We start from the raw sequence: 22,376 nt of genomic DNA, 5'->3' as shown, positions 1-22,376 counted from the left end.
GCTATGCTCCATCTTCACCACACAAAATATTTAAATCATGCACAACCCCGATGACAAGCCAAGCAATTGTTTCATACTTTTGATGTTCTCAAACTTTTTCAATCTTCACGCAATACATGAGCGTGAGCCATGGACATAGCATTATATGTGGAATAGAATGGTGGTTGTGGAGAAGACAAAAAGGGAGAAGATAGTCTCACATCAACTAGGCGTACCAACGGGCTATGGAGATGCCCATCAATAGATATCAATGTGAGTGAGTAGGGATTGCCATGCAACGGATGCACTAGAGCTATAAGTATACGAAAGCTCAACAAAAGAAATTAGTGGGTGTGCATCCAACTTGCTTGCTCACGAAGACCTAGGGAAATTTGAGGAAGCCCATCATTGGAATATACAAGCCAAGTTCTATAATGTAAAATTCCCACTAGTATATGAAAGTGATAACATATGGGACTCTCTATATGAAGAACATGGTGCTACTTTGAAGCACAATATATGGGACTCGCTATATCATGGTGCTACTTTGAAGCACAAGTGTGGAAAAAAGGATAGTAGCATTGTCCCTTTTTATTTTTATTTTATTTTTTTATTTTTTTATTTGGCCTTTCTTTTTTATCTGGCCTTTCTTTTTTTATTTGGCCTTTCTTTCCTTTTTTGGGACAATGCTCTATTGAATGATGATCATCACACTTCTATTTATTTACAACTCGATGATGCAACTCGATACTAGAACAAAGATGACTCTATATGAATGCCTCCGGCGGTGTACCAGGATATGCAATGAATCAAGAGTGACAAGTATGGAAGAATTATGAATGGTGGCTTTGCCACGAATACTATGTCAACTACATGATCATGCTAAGCAATATGACAATGATGAATGTGTCATGAAGAACGGTACGGTGGAAAGTTGCATGGCAATATATCTCGGAATGGCTATGGAAATGCCATAATAGGTAGGTATGGTGGCTGTTTTGAGGAAGGTAAATGGTGGGTTTATGGTACCGGCGGAAGTTGCGCGGTACTAGAGAGGCTAGCAAAGGTGGAAGGGTGAGAGTGCGTATAATCCATGAACTCAACATTAGTCATAAAGAACTCACATACTTATTGCAAAAATCTATTAGTTATCAAAGCAAAGTATTACGCACATGCTCCTAGGGGGATAGATTGGTAGGAAAAGACCATCGCTCGTCCCCGACCGCCACTCATAAGGAAGGCAATCAATAAATAAATCATGCTCCGACTTGATGTCTACTACACAACCTTCTTCTTGTAGACGTTGTTGGGACTCCAAGTGCAGAGGTTTGTAGGACAATAGCAAATTTCCCTCAAGTGGATGACCTAAGGTTTATCAATCCGTAGGAGGCGTAGGATGAAGATGGTCTCTCTCAAGCAACCCTGCAACCAAATAACAAAGAGTCTCTTGTGTCCCCAACACACCCAATACAATGGTAAATTGTATAGGTGCACTAGCTCGGTGAAGAGATGGTGATACAAGTGCAATATGGATGGTAGATAAAGGTATTTGTAATCTGAAATTATAAAAACAGCAAGGTAACTAATGGTAAAAGTGAGTGTAAACGGTATTGCAATGATGGTAAACAAGGCCTAGGGTCCATACTTTCGCTAGTGTAAGTTCCCTCAACAATAGTATCATAATTGGATCATAAAACTATCCCTCAACATGCAACAAAGAGTCACTCCAAAGTCACTAATAGCGGAGAACGAACGAAGAGATTATGGTAGGGTATGAAACCACCTCAAAGTTATTCTTTCCAATCAATCCGTTGGGCTATTCCTATAAGTGTCACAAACAGCCCTAGAGTTCGTACTAGAATAACACCTTAAGACACAAATCAATCAAAACCCTAATGTCACCTAGATACTCCAATGTCACCTCAAGTATCCGTGGGTATGATTATATGATATGCATCACACAATCTCAGTTCATCTATCCAACCAACACAAAGGACCTCAAAGAGTGCCCCAAAGTTCTACCGGAGAATCACGACGAAAATGTGTGCCAACCCCTATGCATAGGTTCCGAATGTCACGAAACCCGCAAGTTGGTCACCTTAACATACATCAAGTGGCACGTGGTATCCCATTGTCACCACAGATATCCACGGCAAGACATACATCATGTGTTCTCAAGTCTTTAAAGACTCAATCCGATAAGATTACTTCAAAAGGGGAAACTCGATTCATTACAAGAGAGAAGAGGGGGGAAGAAACATCGTAGGATCCAAATATAATAGCAAAGCTCGCGATACATCAAGATCGTATCATCTCAAGAACACGAGAGGGAGAGATCAAACACATAGCTACTGGTACATACCCTCAGCCCCGAGGGAGAACTACTCCCTTCTCGTCATGGAGAGCACTGGGATGAGGAAGATGGCCACCGGAGAAGGATTTCCCCCTCCGGCAGGGTGCCGGAACGGGTCTAGATTGGTTTTCGGTGGCTACCGAGGCTTCTGGCGGCGGAACTCCCGATCTATTGTGCGTTCTGGAAGTTTTAGGTCACTGAAAGTGCAACTATGCCCGGATGGTTTTGGTAATTCCTAACAACATATAGCTCATTGAGCTAACATTATTCCAAGATTAATATTTCAGGAAAAGCTCAATGAATGGCATGGCACGGATGAGGAAAGTGGATCCCTCAAAATTCTAAGGACAAAAAAGTTCGGCTCAAGCTTCAAGATCAAGACTCTACATTTTATATTTTAGTGATCCAAGATCACATTGAGTCTATAGGAAAAGCCAATACTATCAAGGAGGGATGAGGTGTTGCTTAATGGCTTGCTTGCTCAAAGTGCTTAGTGATATGCTCCAAAACCCTCAACTACCTTCCCACATCCACATATGACCTAAACCAAAAGTCAAACTTGGCCCCACCGATTCTTTCTATCCGGCGCCACCGAGTTTCAAATGTCATAGCCACTGCCACAAACCCTAGCAATTTGGTTTCACCGATAGGGATCTCGGTCTCACCGAGATGGGATTGTAATCTCTCTGTTTCCCTTCATAACGTTTCGGTCTTACCGAGATGAGCGATCGGTCCCACCGAGATTGCAATGTAAACTCTCTGTTTCCCTTTTGTAACATTTCGGTCTCACGGAGATGAGCGAATCGGTCCCACCGAGTTTACATGACCAACTCTCTGGTTAGCTTATTACCAAAATCGGTCCCACCGAGTTTGTGTAATCGGTCACACTGAGATTACGTTATGCCTTAACCCTAACCATATTGGTCCTACCAAGTTGCATCTCAGTCCCACCGAAAATCCTAACGATCACTAGGTTTGCTGAATCGGTCCGACCGAGTTTAACCATTCGGTCCCACCGAGTTTGGTAAATTGTGTGTAACAGTTAGATTCTGTGTGGAGGCTATATATACCCCTCCACCCACTCTTCATTAGTGGATAGATCCATGAGAACATACCTACACTTCCAATACACATTTTCTGAGAGAGAACCACCTGCACTTGTGTTGTGGTCAAGATATTCCATTCCTACCATATGAATCTTGATCTCTAGCCTTCCCCAAGTTGCTTTCCACTCAAATCTTCTTTCCACCAAAATCCAAATCCTGTGAGAGAGAGTTGAGTGTTGGGGAGACTATCATTTGAAGCACAAGAGCAAGGAGTTTATCATCAACACACCATTTGTTACTTCTTGGAGAGTGGTGTCTCCTAGATTGGTAGGTGTCACTTGGGAGCCTCCGACAAGATTGTGGAGTTGAACCAAGGAGTTTGTAAGGGCAAGGAGATTGCCTACTTCGTGAAGATCTACCGCTAGTGAGGCAAGTCCTTCGTGGGCGACGACCATGATGGAATAGACAAGGTTTCTTCTTCATGGACCCTTCGTGGGTGGAGCCCTCCCTGGACTCGCGCAACCGTTAACCTCCATGGGTTGAAGTCTCCATCAACGTGGATGTACGATAGCATCACCTATCGGAACCACGACAAAAACATCCGTGTCTCCAATTGCGTTTGAATCCTCCAAACCCTTCCCTTTACATTCTTGCAAGTTGCATGCTTTACTTTCCGCTGCTCATATACTCTTTTGCATGCTTGCTTGAATTGTGTGGAGATTGCTTGACTTGTGCTAAGATAGCTAAAATCTGCCAAGAACTAAAATTGGGAAAAGGCTAGATTTTTATTTGGTCAGGTAGTCTAATCACCCCCCTCTAGACATACTTTCGATCCTACAAGTGGTATCAGAGCTTTGGTCTCCATTTGCTTTGATTTCCATAGCTTTTGGTGCTCATAGCCTTGGTTTCACAACCTAGGAGAGTATGGCGTCTAGCGAGGGAAATTATCACCGTAGAGGTCCTTACTTTGATGGTACTAATTTTGGTAATTGGAAGCATAAGATGAAAATGCATATTCTTCGACATAACCCCGCCGTTTGGGCTATTGTGTGTGTTGGCTTCCAAGGTGAATTCTTTGATGGGAGAGAACCGAATCGTGAAGCTACCGCAGATGAGTTGAATATGCTACAATACAACGCTCAAGCTTGTGATATCCTCTTCAACGGATTGTGCCCCGAAGAATTCAACAAAATCAGCCATCTTGAGAATGCAAAGGAAATTTGGGATACTTTGATTGACATGCATGAAGGTACCGACTCCGTCAAGGAATCCAAGTTGGATGTGCTTCAAGGTTAACTTGACAAGTTCAAAATGAAGGATGGTGAAGGTGTCGCTGAAATGTACTCTAGGCTTGCTCTTATCACAAATGAGATTGCCGGCTTAGGGAGTGAAGAGATGACCGATAGATTCATCATCAAGAAGATCCTAAGAGCCTTGGATGGAAAATATGATACCGTGTGCACATTGATCCAAATGATGCCCAATTACAAAGATCTCAAGCCAACGGAAGTCATTGGAAGAATTTTTGCTAATGAGATGTCACTCAAGGATAAAGAGGAACTTCACAACAAATCAAGTGGTGCTTACAAAGCCTCATGTGAAGCCCCCACATCATCGAGTGAGAAACAAACCTTCAATGAAGAATTGAGCTTAATGGTGAAGAACTTCAACAAGTTCTACAAGAGTAGAACCAAAGAGAGAAGCTCCAAATCAAGGTCCTACAATGACAAAAGATCTTCTAGTCGAGAGCGAAACTGCTACAATTATGGAAGGCCCGGACACTATTCCAATGAGTGTACGCCCCCCTACAAGAGAAGAGAAGATTCTCCCAAGAGAAGAAGTAGAAGAGAAGAATCACTATCTAGAGAAAGAAGGAGTAGAGATGATCATTATGAACGAAGACCCTCACGGAGAAGCAAGGATTCGGAAAGAAAGGACAAGTCATCAAGGAGCTACACAAAATAAAGACATCAAGCTCATGTTGGTGAATGGGTATCCGGCTCCGATTCTGACAACCACTCCGAGAGAAGCTATCACTCCGACTCCGAATATACTCAAGATGAAGGTGTTGCCGGTCTAGCACTTGTGACAACCAACTCCTACGACATATTTGACTCACCAAATGAAGGAGTTGGAACATGCTTCATGGCTAAAGGCCCAAAGGTATCACACCCCGAGTATGTTGATTTCAATAGTGATGAAGATGACTTGTTAGGTGATGATGATTTACTTGTTGACAACTCTAGTGATGAATACTATGATGAAACGTCAATTAATCATGCTAATCAAGATAAAACGAATGACAATGATAAGGAGAAGATTGAGTCTCTAACTAAAGAACTAAACACTCTTAAGTTAGCTCATGAAACTATCTTAGGAGATCATCAAGAACTTTTAAGGACTCATGAGAAATTGCGCTTTGAAAAGCTCAATCTTGAGCAAGAGCATGAGTTCTTAAAAGCAATCAATGATGATCTTCGCAAGAAAAGTTCTTCTTGCATTGCCAAGCGTTTACTCTTATCCACTTACATGCCTCAAGTCAATTCTAGTAACAAGAACAAGAAAGATTCTTCCTCTAGTAGTAACAATAATCATGCTAAATCCAATATTGTTGCTTCTAGTAGTTCTCTTGATTCCACTAATGATTCTCTTAGCCAAGATACACTTGAGCAAGAAAATAGCTTATTGAAGGGAATTATAGAGAAAGGTGTTTACAAGAGCCTTGCCGGAAGTAAGCAATTCGAGGAAATCGTACGCTAGCAAGGAAGGCACCGGAAGAATCAAGGTGTTGGTTTTGAACGAAAGTTCAATGCCAATGGAGTTGAGTGGGAAGAAGATCAATACCCCAAGACGAAGTTTGTTCCTCAACAAGAGAAGTATGATCCTACTTCTCTCAAAGGGACACAAGCTCAAGATGATCTTCCACCACAAGACCACAAGCAAAAAGGCAAGGACAAGCTTCAAGAGGAAATTGATGCATTTGAAGAAGCTCCTAAGGCCTTGGTCAAATGGGTTCCCAAGACTACTTCAAGTTCCACTTCATCAGGTACAACTACAACACCGAGGATTCCCATCAAGATGATGTGGATCTCGAAGAAGAAGAACTAGAGAGTTCTTGAGGGTGACTCCGCCAACATACTTCACTCTTATCATCTTGGCAAGAACAAGTGCAATCAACTTCCACATCTTGCACTAGTTCAAGGAATCACAAACCCTCTTGTTGGTAAGACAAGGGACAAGGTAACCTAAAAGCTTTCATAGACATAATCTTGTGTGTGCATCACTCTATGTCTATGGATATCCTTGTTTGTTCCTTGTGGGACTAACCCGTGTAGGTATTGAAAGTGCAACTCACTCCAATGGATAGCTCCAAATGATCTACATCAACATTGAGCATCCACATCTTCAACATCTACATGAAGTCATCATCGACAAAACCCAAGGTTAGTTCATCCCTCTTAGGGGGGATCTCACATCTAGGGGGAGCTTTACTCTAAGAATTGAGCTAAAGCAACTCTAATGGTGTGAACACAACAATGCTTTATGTAAAAGTGGTAACCCCACTTGTGCTTAAACGATGAGTATGACCTATGATCAAATGTTCTCATTTGACTCCTAAGTCAATATACTCATATATAGATGACCTAGTCATCGCAAATTGTTTGATAGATGCTAGAATTGGTTGTGCATGCTTTGCCACATATTTCAATTGCCATTTTATTGTGTGAGCATGTTGATTGCATATTTTACTCATTCGAGGACATCCACTTGTTGTTTTGATTGATTGGTTTTCTTTTCTTTTGCCAAGTGGATGGACAAGAATGCCTAAGAACCCTCTCTAGCTATCTATGCTTTTCTCGTCTCAAACTCTATTCATGCTACATCACAAAATTTGATCAAGTCAGATTCGAACCACTCTGTGTGAGGAGCACTCGGAGTCCCCGATTCGTCATAGACTTAAACTTCCAAAACTTCTTTGTGTGTTTCGGTCTGACCGATTCATCCATTTCGATCATACCGAGATCACTAAGTCGATCTAGGTTTTCAATCTCGGTGCAACCGATTTGAACTTTTCAGTCACACCGAGTTGCTGTAATTGTCAACATTTATGCATCTCGATGCCACCAAGTTGTTCCACTCGGTCACACCGACAGGGTCGGGCTATATATACTCACGGGCAAAATTTTGGAAATTTCTCTGAAACCCCTTCGCCCGCGCATAGCTCGCTCTGCCTCCTGGGTCTCCGGATCGTCCTCCTCGTCGCCAGTCGCCTCCTGTCACTGGTCTCCGCCGCCGTCAACGGAATTCTTCCCCGCCGTTGCCGCCGTAGCGAGTTCATCGCCGAACTAGGGTATGGACTCAATCACAGTGCTATCCCCGTCCGATTCCTAGCACATTGTGTTCATTATGATTCTTACCACGATTGAAAATGCTTATATCCAGTCAAAACACTCCGTAAATTAGAGTTGAATCGAAAATTTAGGGTTAGGTTTCCGCCGAAACCATCTCGGACCCACCGAGTTGCAGAACTCGGTTCCACCGATTCGGCCAAGGCCATTGCACATGTGGTTCTCAGTCTGACCGAGAATTGCAAATCGGTGTGACCAAGTTCAGGACTTTGTGAAACCCTAGCAGTCTCGGTGCCACCGAACTGTGACTCGGTCTGACCGAGTTCACTAGTTTAGGTTCTAACAGCTGCTTCGGTATCACCGAGTTTGCAAATCGGTTGATCCGAAATGCTTTGTGTGGAAAACTAAAACTAAGTTTTTGACTCATTCTTTTGCAAAAACCTCTGCATTTTGTGATGCTCATCCACTCTATCTCATCTGTATCTATTCACAGGGTCTGCTGTCAGTGTTTGCAACATGTCTGACCAGAGTGACAGCCAGAACAGGTCAGAGGAGCAGGTTCACCTGAGTGAGGGTACTAGTCCCTCTAGCAGTTCAGATGATGGTAGCAGGAGCACCCCAAGCAATTTGGCAAAGGCTGCCACTAGAGCAAGCAAGAATAAAACTTTAGAGTCTGAGGATGAAGACTATGTGGCCACTGAGGATGAGGCCACATCAAAGAAGAAAGTAGTTAAGAAGGAGTACAGCTCAGCTGCAGTTAAGCCAGGGATGAAGATCAAAAGGCCAGCAGGAAGACAACCAATGTCTAAGGCCAGAGCATCCTCTCAAGCATCTTTGGAATCTCAACCCAAAGAGCCTGCTGTAGAAGGAAAGAAAAGGAAGGAAAGGGTCAAGAAGACCATGGCCAGAGTGATTGGAAAGGCTTCCATGATGGAAGAAGAAGAGGAAGAAGAGGTTGCTGCACCAGCACCCAAGGCACAGAAGCTTATGGGTGATGCTATCAGGACAGGGGCTGCATCATCAAAGCCCAAAGAAGCACCCAAAGCTGCCTCCAAGCCCAAGACTGCACCAAAGAGAAATACCAGAAACATACCAGCTGCTAAGAAGAACAAGGCCCTAGTGCCTGAGACTGTTGCTGAAGAAGAAGATGAAGAGCATGTTCTGACAAAATTGAAGCCAAAAATTCCAGACCACAATGATGCTCATCCTGTGGCTGAGAACATGAAGATCAGGAGAGACTCAGGACTGAGGAAATGGAGAGAGACAGATCCATATGCTACAAGGAGAAGGACTGCTGTTGATAACAAGTTCCACACAAAGGAACGGCAGGATTTCTATGAGACAATTTTGTTGGACAAGAACCCTATAGTGATATGAGGTGGGTCAACTGGACCTACATGAAGGAAAATGAGGAACACTATCCTGGTGTGTTTGACAGCTTCTGTGCTTGTGGAGTTGCAGACTTTGTTGGGCAGAAGCTCACAAAGTGGAATGAGGGGCTCATAATGCAATTCTACTCCACATCACACTTTCATCCAGATGGCAAGATAGTATGGATGTTTGAAGGTGCAAAGTACCAATCAACTATTGAGGAATGGGCCAATCTGATCAATGCCCCAAAGGAAAGTGAAGATGACTTGGATGTTTATGCCAAGAAAAAGATGGATCACAATTCTATGTCACAGATGTACAAGGAGATTCCTGAAGATGCCCTTGAGACTTTAAAGTTTGGGTCAGTCCATTTTCTTCTGCCAGGACTGCCAACGATCAACTGGATCCTAAGCCACACTCTTTTGCCCAAGTCAGGTGACCACAACATGATCAGAGGCCATGCAATTAACTTTCTACATATATTTGATGTGCCACAGAAGTTCAAGGTCATGAGCCTTATAGTTGAGACTATCAAGAGGACAACAACTAACCAGAAAAGAAGTTGTGGATATGCCCCACAAATCCAGGAGTTGATAAACTCAAAGATGGGCACAGACACATATTTGTTGGACAAGGAACACTTGCCTATCTACCCAGACTTCGAGGACAACCAAGTTGTGGTGAATGAAGATGAACCCTCCTCGGTGCAAGCACAAGCAAAGAAGGAGAAGGCAAAGATGGAGAAGGCTGCCAAGATGCCAACTCAAGAGGAGGCATCTGAGTACTTTTTGAAAAGCAAGCAGGACCAGCTTGGTTACTTGATAGCATCATCTCTGAGGATTGAGAAGGGGTTGGCCACCCTAACTCAAAACCAGGAGAGCCTGGAAAGAATCGTGGAACAAAAATTCTATGATTTAGATGTCAAAGTAACTGAGATTCAGTCTGTTGTGGAGTAGCTACAGGATGACATGCAAGAGAGGAAGGGCAAGACAACCACTGATGCATTTGCCAGAGTGCCTCGAGCTTAGAGATATGCTGTAGTGCCTGTTCCAGACACCAGAGCCACTTCATCTGCACCAGCTAAAGCTTCAGTGCCGCCGGCTCCAGCACCTACCCCAGCAGCTCCATCTACTTCAACTGAAGCCTTCGTCCTTGGAGTTCTCCGGACACCACCACCTGAAGACCAAGCCTGAGAGACGTTCTAGTGCTATGCATTTTCTATGAACTTTTTGGTAACTTGTTGCCAAAGGGGGAGAAAAATGTATACATCATAGGCTTCGAGAGAGAGAGAGTTTGCTTTTGTTCTCTCTTGTCTTCTTGGTTGAACTTTGTTTGTCTTTTGATTGCTTGAGATACTATGCCATTATCTGTGAGACATTGATGATCATGTGGTTGATCATAAGCTACACTTATGCTTGTTAGATGATATTATCTCACTCATCCTTATATGATCATTCACTTTGCTTGGTGATGAGTGCATGTATTTAATTCTTATCATTTTGAGCGCTCCACCAAGATGTATGTGACATGGAAGAGTAACCCATGATCCTAACTCATTGTGCATTTGCAGTCCAAAGCAAATCTTAAGATATGCACAAATTTAGGGGGAGCTCTTGCTTTTCACATACTTCTCAAAGCGACAATATCTTTCACTCATATTATCATTTGTCGAAGCTTTGATCTATATGTTGTCATCAATTACCAAAAAGGGGGAGATTGAAAGTGCAACTATCTCCGGGTGGTTTTGGTAATTCCTAACAACATATAGCTCATTGAGCTAACATTATTCCAAGATTAATATTTCAGGAAAAGCTCAATGAATGGCATGGCATGGACGAGGAAAGTGGATCCCATAAAATTCTAAGGACAAAAAAGTTTGGCTCAAGCTTCAAGATCAAGACTCTACATTTTATATTTTAGTGATCCAAGATCACATTGAGTCTATAGGAAAAGCCAATACTATCAAGGAGGGATGAGGTGTTGCTTAATGGCTTGCTTGCTCAAAGTGCTTAGTGATATGCTCCAAAACCCTCAACTACCTTCCCACATCCACATATGACCTAAACCAAAAGTCAAACTCAGCCCCACCGATTCTTTCTATCCGGCGCCACCGAGTTTCAAATGTCATAGCCACTGCCACAAACCCTAGCAATTCGGTTTCACTGATAGGGATCTCGGTCTCACCGAGATGGGATTGTAATCTCTCGGTTTCCCTTCGTAATGTTTCGGTCTTACCGAGATGAGCGATCGGTCCCACCGAGATTGCAATGTAAACTCTTTGTTTCCCTTTTGTAAAATTTCGGTCTCACCGAGATGAGCGAATCGGTCCCACCGAGTTTACGTGACCAACTCTCTGGTTAGCTTATTACCAAAATCGGTCCCACCGAGTTTGTGTAATCGGTCACACCGAGATTACGTTATGCCCTAACCCTAACCATATCGGTCCTACCGAGTTGCATCTCAGTCCCACCGAAAATCCTAACGGTCACTAGGTTTGCTGAATCGGTCCGACCGAGTTTAACCATTCGGTTCCACCGAGTTTGGTAAATTGTGTGTAATGGTTAGATTCTGTGTGGAGGCTATATATACCCCTCCACCCACTCTTCATTAGTGGAGAGATCCATCAGAACATACCTACACTTCCAAAACACATTTTCTGAGAGAGAGCCACCTACACTTGTGTTGAGGTCAAGATATTCCATTCCTACCATATGAATCTTGATCTCTAGCCTTCCCCAAGTTGCTTTCCACTCAAATCTTCTTTCCACCAAATCCAAATCCTGTGAGAGAGAGTTGAGTGTTGGGGAGACTATCATTTGAAGCACAAGAGCAAGGAGTTCATCATCAACACACCATTTGTTACTTCTTGGAGAGTGGTGTCTCCTAGATTGACTAGGTGTCACTTGGGAGCCTCCGACAAGATTGTGGAGTTGAACCAAGGAGTTTGTAAGGGCAAGGAGATCGCCTACTTCGTGAAGATCTACCGCTAGTGAGGCAAGTCCTTCGTGGGCGACGGCCATCATGGAATAGACAAGGTTGCTTCTTCGTGGACCCTTCGTGGGTGGAGCCCTCCGTGGAGTCGCGCAACCGTTACCCTCCATGGGTTGAAGTCGCCATCAACGTGGATGTACGATAGCATGACCTATCGGAACCACGACAAAAACATCCGTGTCTCCAATTGCGTTTGAATCCTCCAAACCCTTCCCTTTACATTCTTGCAAGTTGCATGCTTTACTTTCCGCTGCTCATATACTCTTTTGCATGCTTTCTTGAATTGTGTGGAGATTGCTTGACTTGTGCTAAGATAGCTAAAATCTGCCAAGAACTAAAATTGGGAAAAGGCTAGATTTTTATTTGGTCAAGTAGTCTGATCACCCCCCTCTAGACATACTTTCGATCCTACAATCATGTAGGTATATATGGGTGCAGGAGGTACATCAGGGGAACCACGGGGGCCCCACGAGGTAGGGGGGCGCGCCCTAGGGGGGGGGGGCGGCCCCCACACTCATGAGCACCTCGTTCCTTCCTTGACGTGGGGTCCAAGTCCATCATGTTTGTTTCCTTCCAAAAATAACTTCTCCAGTTGATTTCGTTCCATTTTGACTCTGTCTGATATTCCTTTTCTTCAAAACACTGAAATAGGCATAAAACATCAAATCTGGGATGGGCCTCTGGTTAATAGGTTAGTCCCGAAAGTAATATAAAAGTGGATAATAAAGCCCAATATTGCCCAAAACAGTAGATAATATAGCATGGAGCAATCAAAAATTGTAGATACATTGGAGACGTATCAAGGTTCCTGTTTAAAGAATACTTCATCTATTTCCCTTCTTTCATTCATAAACATATCATTTTCATGGTCTACCAAATAATGTTCTAAGGGATCACTAGGAGGTACGGCAATAGAAGCAAGACCAATAATTTCATCCTTACTAGGTAATTCTTCTTCACGGTGTTGTCTACTAAATTTAGAAACCGACAGTAACAACATCCCTTTTGCAATCTATGGTAGCATTAACAGTGTTTAAGAAGGGTCTACCAAATATAATGGGACAAAAGCTATCTTGTGGGGAACCAAGAACAAGAAAATCAGCAGGATATTTCGTTTTCCCGCACAAGACTTCAACATCTCTAACAATTCCCATCGGTGAAATAGCATCTCTATTGGCAAGTTTAATCGTGACATCAATATCTTCTAGTTCAGCAGGTGCAATCTCATGCATAATTTCTTTGTATAAGGAATGAGGTATTGCGCTAGCACTAGCACCCATATCACATAAGCCATGATAACAATGATCTCCTATTTTAACAGAAATAACAGGCGTGCCTACCACAGGTCTAGGTTTAACTTTAGCACAAGGTTTAGCAATTCTAGCAGTTTCATCATAGAAATAAATAACATGCCCATCAATATTATCAGACAAGAGATCTTTAACAATAGCAATATCAGGTTCAACTTTAATTTGCTTATGAGGTGTATAAGTTTTAATATTGCTTTCACGAACCGCAGTTGAAGCTTTAGCATGATCCTTTATCCTAACAGGAAAAGGTGGTTTCTCAACATAAGAAGTCAGAACAATGGGATCATTATAAGTGACAATCTTTTCTTCAACTTTAATAGGTGCAACTACTTTTACTTCTATGGGAGGATGATATTTAAACCACTTCTCCTTGGGGAGATCAACATAAGTAGCAAAAGATCCACAGAAAGAAGCTACTATCTCAGAGTCAAGTCCATATTTAGTGCTAAATTTACGGAAAACATCGATATCCATAAAAGATTTAACACAATCAAAACTAGGTGTCATACCTGACTCCTTACCTTTGTCGAGGTCCCAATCTTCAGAGTTGCGTTTAATTATTTCCAATAAATCCCATTTGAATTCAATAGTCTTCATCATAAAAGAGCCAGCACAAGAAGTATCAAGGATGGTGCGATTGCTATCAGAAAGCCAAGCATAAAAATTTTGAATAATAATTTCTCTTGAGAGCTCATGATTGGGGCATGAATATAACATTGATTTAAGCCTCCCCAAGCTTGAGAGATGCTTTCTCCTTCGTGAGGCCAAAAATTATATATATAATTGCGATCATGATGAACAAGATGCATAGGATAAAACTTCTGATGAAATTCCAATTTCAATCGTTTGTAATTCCAAGACCTCATATCATCACATAGCCTATACTATGTCGCGTCTCCCTTCAAAGATAAAGGGAAGACCTTCTTCTTAACAACATCTCCGGGTACACCTGCAAGCTTAAATAATCCTCAAACTTCATCCACATATATTAGATGCTCATTGGGATGTTTTGTTCCATCTCCTAAAAAGGGATTAGCTAGCAGTTTTCTATCATACCCGAAGGAATTTCAAAGCAGACATTTTCATCTTCAGTAGGTTCAGTAGGTTGAGGAGCAACTCTTTGCTCTACTGGTCGGGGTGAAGATACCCCGAACAAGCACCTCAGAGGATTACTTTCCATAGTAACAAATGACAGTAAATTTCAGCACACTATATAAATTTTTCCTTACCAAATTCCACCTACGAAAGGCGCTTCACTCCCCGGCAACGGTGCCAGAAAAGAGTCTTGATGACCCACAAGTATAGGTGATCTATCGTAGTCCTTTCGATAAGTAAGAGTGTCGAACCCAACGAGGAGCAGAAGGAAATGATAAGCAGTTTCCAGCAAGGTATTCTCTGCAAGTACTGAAATAAGTGGTAATAGATAGTTTTGTGATAGGATAATTTGTAACGAGCAACAAGTAACATAAATAAATAAAGTGCAGCAAGGTGGCCCAATCCTTTTTGTAGCAAAGGACAAGCCTGGACAAACTCTTATAGAGAGAAAAGCGCCCCCGAAGACACATGGGAATATCGTCAAGCTAGTTTTCATCATGCTCATACGATTCGCGTTCGGTACTTTGATAATTTGGTATGTGGGTGGACCGGTGCTTGGGTACTGCCCTTACTTGGACAAGCATCCCACTTATGATTAACCTCTATTGCAAGCATCCGCAACTACAACAAAAGTATTAAGGTAAACCTAAGCATAGCATGAAACATATGGATCCAAATCAGCCCCTTACGATGCAACGCATAAACTAGGGTTTAAGCTTCTGTCACTCTAGCAACCCATCATGTACTTATTACTTCCCAATGCCCTCCTCTAGGCCCGAATAATGGTGAAGTGTCATGTAGTCTACGTTTACATAACACCACTAGAGGAGAGACAACATACATCTCATCAAAATATAGAACGAATACCAAATTCACATGACTACTAATAGCAAGACTTCTCCCATGTCCTCAGGAACAAAAGTAACTACTCACAAAGCATAAACATGTTCATACCAGAGCGGTATTAATATGCATATAGGATCTGAACATATGATCTTCCACCAATTAAACCAACTAGCATCAACTACAAGGAGTAATTAACACTACTAGCAACTTACTAGCACCAATCCCGGATTTGGAGACAAGAATTGGATACAAGAGATGAACTAGGGTTTTGAGAGCAGATGGTGCTGATAAAGATGTTGATGGAGATTGCCCTCTCCCGATGAGAGGAGCGTTGGTGATGATGATGGCTATGATTTCCCCCTCCCGGAGGGAAGTTTTCCCGGCAGAACAGCTCCGCCGGAGCCCTAGATTGGTTCCGCCAAGGTTCCGCCTCGTGGCGGCGGAGTTTCGTCCGAGAAGATGGCTTATGATTTTTTCCCTTTGAAAGACTTCATATTGCAGAAGATGGCCACCGGAGGGCCACCAGAGGGCCCACGAGGTAGGGGGCGCGCTCAGGGGGGTAGGGCGCGCCCCCACCCTCGTGGACAGGGTGTGGCCCCCCTGGTGAATTTCTTCCGCTGAGTATTTTTTATATATTCTGAAAATGTCTTCCGTGAAGTTTCAGGACTTTTGGAGCTGTGCAGAATAGGTCTCTAATATTTGCTCCTTTTCCAGCCCAGAATCCCAGCTGCCGGCCTTCTCCTTCTTCATGTAAACCTTGTAAAATAGGAGAGAATAGGCATAAGTATTGTGACATAATGTGTAATAACAACCCATAATGCAATGAATATCGATATAAAAGCATGATGCAAAATGGACGTATCACCCAACCATAGCATTAAGATATATTGTCCCCCCTTCAATCCCGTATGCATCAATTTCTATGCTAGGTTGAAGCTTCTCTCACTCTTACCCTCCAATACATAGTCCTATCAACATACAACTAACCCCATGGTGTGATCCACGCGCGTGCTCATATGATGGGCACCAAAGGACAACAACATAACCACAAGCAAATTAAACCAATCATAGCAATTCACAGATTACCAATAGGACAACGAAAATCTACTCAGACATCATAGGATGGCAACACATCATTGGATAATAATATGAAGCATAAAGCACCATGTTCAAGTAGAGGGTACAACGGGTTGCGGGAGAGTGGACCGCTGTAGATAGACGGGGGAAGGTGATGATGATGTTGGTGAAGATGACAGAGGTGTTGGTGTAGATTGCGGTGATGATGATGGTCCCGGCGGCGTTCTGACGCCACCGAAGAGAGGGGGAGAGGGCCCCCTTCTTCTTCTTCTTCTTCTTCCTTGACCTTCTCCCTAGATTGGAGAGGGTTTACCCGTCTTGTCCATGGCCTCCATGGCGGTGGAGGGGCGAGAGGCCCTCCGAGATTGGATCCATCTCTTTGTCCTCGTGGCCCCTTCGGGCATCGTCTCGCATTGATTCTTCTTCCCGAAAATCACATATATTCCAAAAAAATCTCTGTTAGTTTTTATCCTATTTGGACTCCATCTGATATGGATTTTCTGCGAAACAAAAAACATGCAACAAATAGGAACTAGCACCGGGCACTGGATCAATATGTTAGTCCCCAAAAATAGTATAAAAAGTTGACAAAAGTATATTAAAGTTGTATAATATTGGCATGGAACAATCAAAAATTATAGATACGACGGAGACGTATCAGCATCCCCAAGCTTAATTCCTGCTCGTCCTCGAGTAGGTAAATGATAAAAAAGATAATGTTTGATGTGGAATGCTACCTAGCATAATCTTGATCATGTAATATAATCATGGCATGAATATTAAGACACGAGTGATTCAAAGCAATAGTCTACCATTTGACATTAAGACAGGAGTACTTCAAGCATAGTAATAAAGCAATCATGTCTTTTCAAAATAACATGGCCAAAGAAAGTTATCCCTACAAAATCATATGGTCTGGCTATGCTCCATCTTCAGCACACAAAGCATTCAAATCATGCACAACCCCGATGACAAGCCAAGAAATTGTTTCATACTTTTGATGTTCTCAAACCTTTTCAACTTTCACGCAATACATAAGTGTGAGCCATGGACATAGCACTATAGGTGGAATAGAATATGATGGTGGAGGTTGTGTGGAGAAGACAAAAAGGGAGAAAGTCCCACATCAACGCGGCTAATCAACACGCTATGGAGATGCCCATCAATTGATGTCAATGCGAGGAGTAGCACTACAAAAAAATACACTTCCCTGATGATACGTGTTTGTCACAGTAGGTCGCTTTTTTTTCATGCATGTACATCCATGACAAATTTATGACAGAATCAAGATAGTCATACCTGTGCTGTCGTAGAAGTGTTCCATGACATTACCAAAATTATCATCACGGAAGTGTCCACTTTCATGACGATAAATCGCGCGTCACAGAAGTGCTTTCGTCAAGGGTGACCGAAACGTGGCATCCACCGTAACAGAATGCGGTTAGGCTATCAGGTCGGGTTTTGGATCCGATAACCCGTTAACAGCCCCCGACCAATGGGGATTTTCCACGTGTAAAATCATCATTGGCTGGAGGAAACACGTGTCGGCTCATCGTCAGGACAGATGTCATCCACTCATTGGACAGAAGGCGCCTATGATACGTTGACACGTGGCACGGCCCGACAGAGGCCCATTCCTGTGAAAAGGCCGACCCGTTTGACTTGGTCAAAAGGTGGCGGGCCGGCCCATGGAAAGCCTGTTAACGGCCTGTTCACATATAGCCCATTTACAGCCCACTAACCCAAGGCCCGTTACGCCCTCTCCGAATTAGGCCCAGTAGCGTCATCTCGGCCATCCAATATGATTCCAGCCCGTTTTCACTTCTGGCCCATGTATGGCCCATGACGTATTTCGGCCCATATGAGGCCCTATGTAACTCTTGGCCTATTAACGGCCCGTGGTGAAACTGGCCCGTAATGAACAGTGTATCACTTTACACCCATTAATGGCCCGTGGTGAAACTGGCCCATAATGAACAATGTATCACTTTATACCCATTAACGGCCCGTTATTCCGTTGGGCCGTCTCCAGCCCATGTTATCTTTCGGCCTTCTCAGAGCCCATTTATTCTTGGGCTCATTTCCAGCATTTGTTTACTTACGGCCCGTTACTGTCATTTTCTGCTTGTGGGCCAAATTCAGCCCGTGGTTACAGTCGGCCCGTTTGTGGTCCGTTAATACGTTGGGCCGTTTTGTCATCAAATACGACCTATTAACGATGGCCCGTTATGGTCGGCCCATGAACGGATAATTCCAACTCTAGCCCGTTTACGGCCAGAATGCGGTCTGTTTGGCCCATGTTTGGCCAATCGATCATTCGGCCCGTATAAGGCCCATTGATGATACGGCCCACAGAAGGCCCATTGTTTCTACGGCCCGTAGAAGGCCCATTGTTTCTGCGGCCCGTAGAAGGCCCACTGTTTCTACGGCTCGTAGAAGGCCCACTGTTTATACGGCCCATAGAAGGCACACTGTTTTTATGGCCCGTAGGAGGCCCAGTGTCACTACAGTAAATATTAGACTATGGTTATTGTGGCCTAGTTTTAAAAAATAGGTTATTGCAGCCACCAGCAAACCGCAGAAAAAGAACTGCACTAACTACAAGCAAACAAATAAACAAGACAACAAGGAAATAAATAAGCAAGCAACTTAGACTAGGCTATCACGGCTATTACACATATTACATCCACTGGGCATCAAAGTTTGCCACCAGTGCAAATATAGGGAACAGAGCAGCATATAAACGCCGCAGCAAAACAAGTCCAGAACTGAAACCACTTCAGAAGAGCTCAAGAAACAATATCATGGGTACCCATAATGCTGGTAAGATGCTTAGCAAGCTTATTAAGTTTCTCTTGTTTGGCGGTTAAGTCCTCCAGCGCTTGCTGTTGCACCAGAAAGTATGCATCTGAATTCTGCAGGGACTTCCTCAGTCCTTCGGCTTCCTGTCGCATAACATCTGATCGATGTCTTTAAACTGGAAGTTGACACTCAAGAAGCCGAACTGATTCAGGCAATGAGTTCGAAGAGCTGGTGCCAGCAGTGGTAGCCAGTAACTTGAACACTACATCAAGACAGGACTTTGGGGTTGTCTCAGTGTCTTCAATATAGTTTTTATCAGCTTTCTTGGAGACCAACAGGGATGTCTCACTATCTTTAACCTTATCTGCATTACTTCCTTTACCATTGCATAACAGGCTACTCTTCTCCAATATTTTATCCGCGTTCTAAAAGAGAAACAAACAAACACATGTCAGGTTTACAATGTAGTATATGAAACTCATTTTGGTAAACCAGTTCAGTAGTAAGGTGGACATGATAACAACATGAAACAAACATATATCTATGTAGTATGGTCACTGTATGGTCTATATCATTCTAGTTTATGTTGCCAAATCAAGATAGATACAGTTCGGATCATATCTATTTAAGACAAAGCAGCATAGATAGAATATAAGTGTGGGAAACTACATAGCAATAACAACACTTGTAATGTGCATGGCATGAGAACATAACTTCTTATTCAATTGAAACTGAAATCAACATAGAGCAAGTTACAACAGCAAACAACCAAACACGTTGAAGAAACAGGTTTAAAACATACCTGTTGCGCCATTGGAGTTTCAATTGCATCCTTCAAATTTGAAATTAGTTGGTATCAGTAAATATAGTGATGCAAGAGCAAAGTAGTATGAACCATAGCTACGGAACCTGACCTGACAACAATTCTTCTTCTACTTTAAGCGTTGACTTCGGGTTCGGAGTGGTGGACCTCGTGATTTGGGCACTGCAGTTGCCTTACTAACTGCTCGTGTTTGGGTGCTTTGTGGTGGAGACGGTGCTGTGTCAATAGGAACTGGGTGTCTATCTGCTGGGGTTGGGGTTAGAAGGGGTGTAGCTGGTTCTCTGTCCAACTGGGTAGGGTTACAATCTGCATGAGTGTGGGTTATGTGTGGTGGGGCTAGTTCTTGGGCAAGTACAACCGTGGTTCTATCTGCATCGACAGGTAGCACGATCTTTTCTGAAGACCATGTTTTTACTCCCACAGATACTGCCATCACTCCCTCCAATTGAAATGGCTGATAAACAAGAAAAGTAATTGAATGTACAGACATTGTAAGATAGACAGGTGCAATGGATAGTAGGAAAACAGGGCATGGAATAATTCACATTTATGTTGTCTAAGAAAATAGAATAGCAGGACATAATTTCACATATATGATGGCTAATTAAACAGGATAGCATGACACAATTTCACATGTATAATGGCTAACTAAACATGATAGAATGACATACTTCAAAATATGATGACTATGTAAACAGGATGACATGATATAACTATACGATGTGTCTATTAAAGTGGTTGGCATGCCATAAATCACAAACATGCCGTCGATGGAAACATGATGGCATGATATAATTCACGGATAGAATGACATAATTTAAATATGATGACTATGTAAACAGGATGAGATGATATAACTATATTATGTCTTTAGAAAATGGGTTGGCATGCCATAATTCAGATACATTGTAACACCCCCAGTCTCATGCTACAGTAATCACCTGTCAATGGTGCCAGGTCACCATGCTTACTGAGCTAATTGTCACTTGATGAAAAATCAAAGTCAAATTCCAAATTCAAATTATGAGGGAAATTCAAAATTGCTCAGACATACAATCTAAAATGGTCGTCATGTGGCAAATAATCCCTAACTAATTTTGGTGGTGGAACCATTTTTTTAAAAGTGTTTAAATGTCCTTTAATAAGGAAAACAGAAAAGGTTTTTCGTTTAAAAAAGGGAAAATGCTAAAAAAGGGAAAAGACCCCCCCACACGCTGGACCGAACGGCCCAGCTGGCAGCCGCATCGGCCGGCCTACCAGGCCCAGCCGGGCCTCCTTATCACTCCCTCCCCGTAACCCTAACTCCCCCACGACCCCCACTCCCTCTGCTCGACCCCCACTCCTCCTCGTTGCCCACTCCCCTCCCTCACCCGATCCCGTCTGGATCAGGCCAGCTGCTCCGGCCCCGCCGAACACCGCCCGCACCGCCCCACCACCCTCCTCCTCGCCTCCCCCCTCTCCCAATCTGGTTGCCCCGACGCCGCGCCCGACCCGCCGTACGCCGCCGCCTCGTCCTTGTTCACCGCCGCCCGGAGCCCCACGGACGTCGCCGGAACCCCGCGCCACCCCGACCTCGTTGCCTCCTTTCCGTCACGCCGTCCCCGTCAACCTCCTCGAGCACCGCTGCCCTTGTCCCTACGCATCGCCGTGAGCTCTCCTCCTTCCCCTCTATCGTCGGCGCCGTTCACACCCCACCATACGCGCGCCGAGTCGCGCCCCGAACGCCGCGCCTGCCCGCGCTAAAGCTCGCGCGTCCCGCCCCCTGTTGCTCGTTGTTCTGCTGCCGGTGCCGCCACTAGCCACTGTCCCGCGCCATGGCCTCGCGCTCACCACCGCACCCTCCCCCGTCGGCATCCCGCCGCTCCCTGCTGCTATGCGTCGGCCAGCGCCCTTGCTGCCCTCCCATCGGCACCCCGATCCGGCGCCCCGGGGCTCTGCCCGCTGCGCTCGGGTCAGCCCCGACGGGCGCCCACGCCCGTTACCACGCACCTGCCCCGGTCGGCCTCCTGGGCCACTGCCGGGTGGGGCCCGATGCCCCTGGGCCATTGACGTAGGGGCCACACACCCGCTAAAACGAAAATAAAAGAAAATGAAAATGTAATTAGTAAATTTATTAATTAGTTAATTAATTAATTAGTAAATTGATTAAGTTAATTAATCCTGTTTAAATTACTCTAATTAATTAGTTAATTTAATTAAACAGTATTAATTAGCTAAACCCTAATTAATCTAAACAGTGTATGACATGCGGGTCCCACATGTAGTTGACCCAGTCAACTGCACAGTTGACTGCTGACGTCAGCATGATGTCATGCTGACGTCATCTTTTACTAT

The 22,376-nt window shown here is 43.8% G+C and overlaps 1 pseudogene; it reads left to right on the top strand.

Annotated features, from left to right (window-relative positions):
• LOC147970506 (uncharacterized) overlaps window positions 1-21,785 on the top strand; it is an 81,308-nt pseudogene extending 59,523 nt beyond the window's left edge.
• The last annotated feature ends 591 nt before the right edge of the window (window positions 21,786-22,376 follow it).

Source organism: Triticum urartu, chromosome 5A (assembly GCF_056163025.1).
Source record: "Triticum urartu cultivar PI428250 chromosome 5A, HENAU_Tu73, whole genome shotgun sequence".
NCBI classification, from domain to species: Eukaryota; Viridiplantae; Streptophyta; class Magnoliopsida; order Poales; family Poaceae; genus Triticum; species Triticum urartu.
Note: the sequence above shows the minus strand (reverse complement) of the source record. Positions and strands in the feature narration are given on the sequence as shown.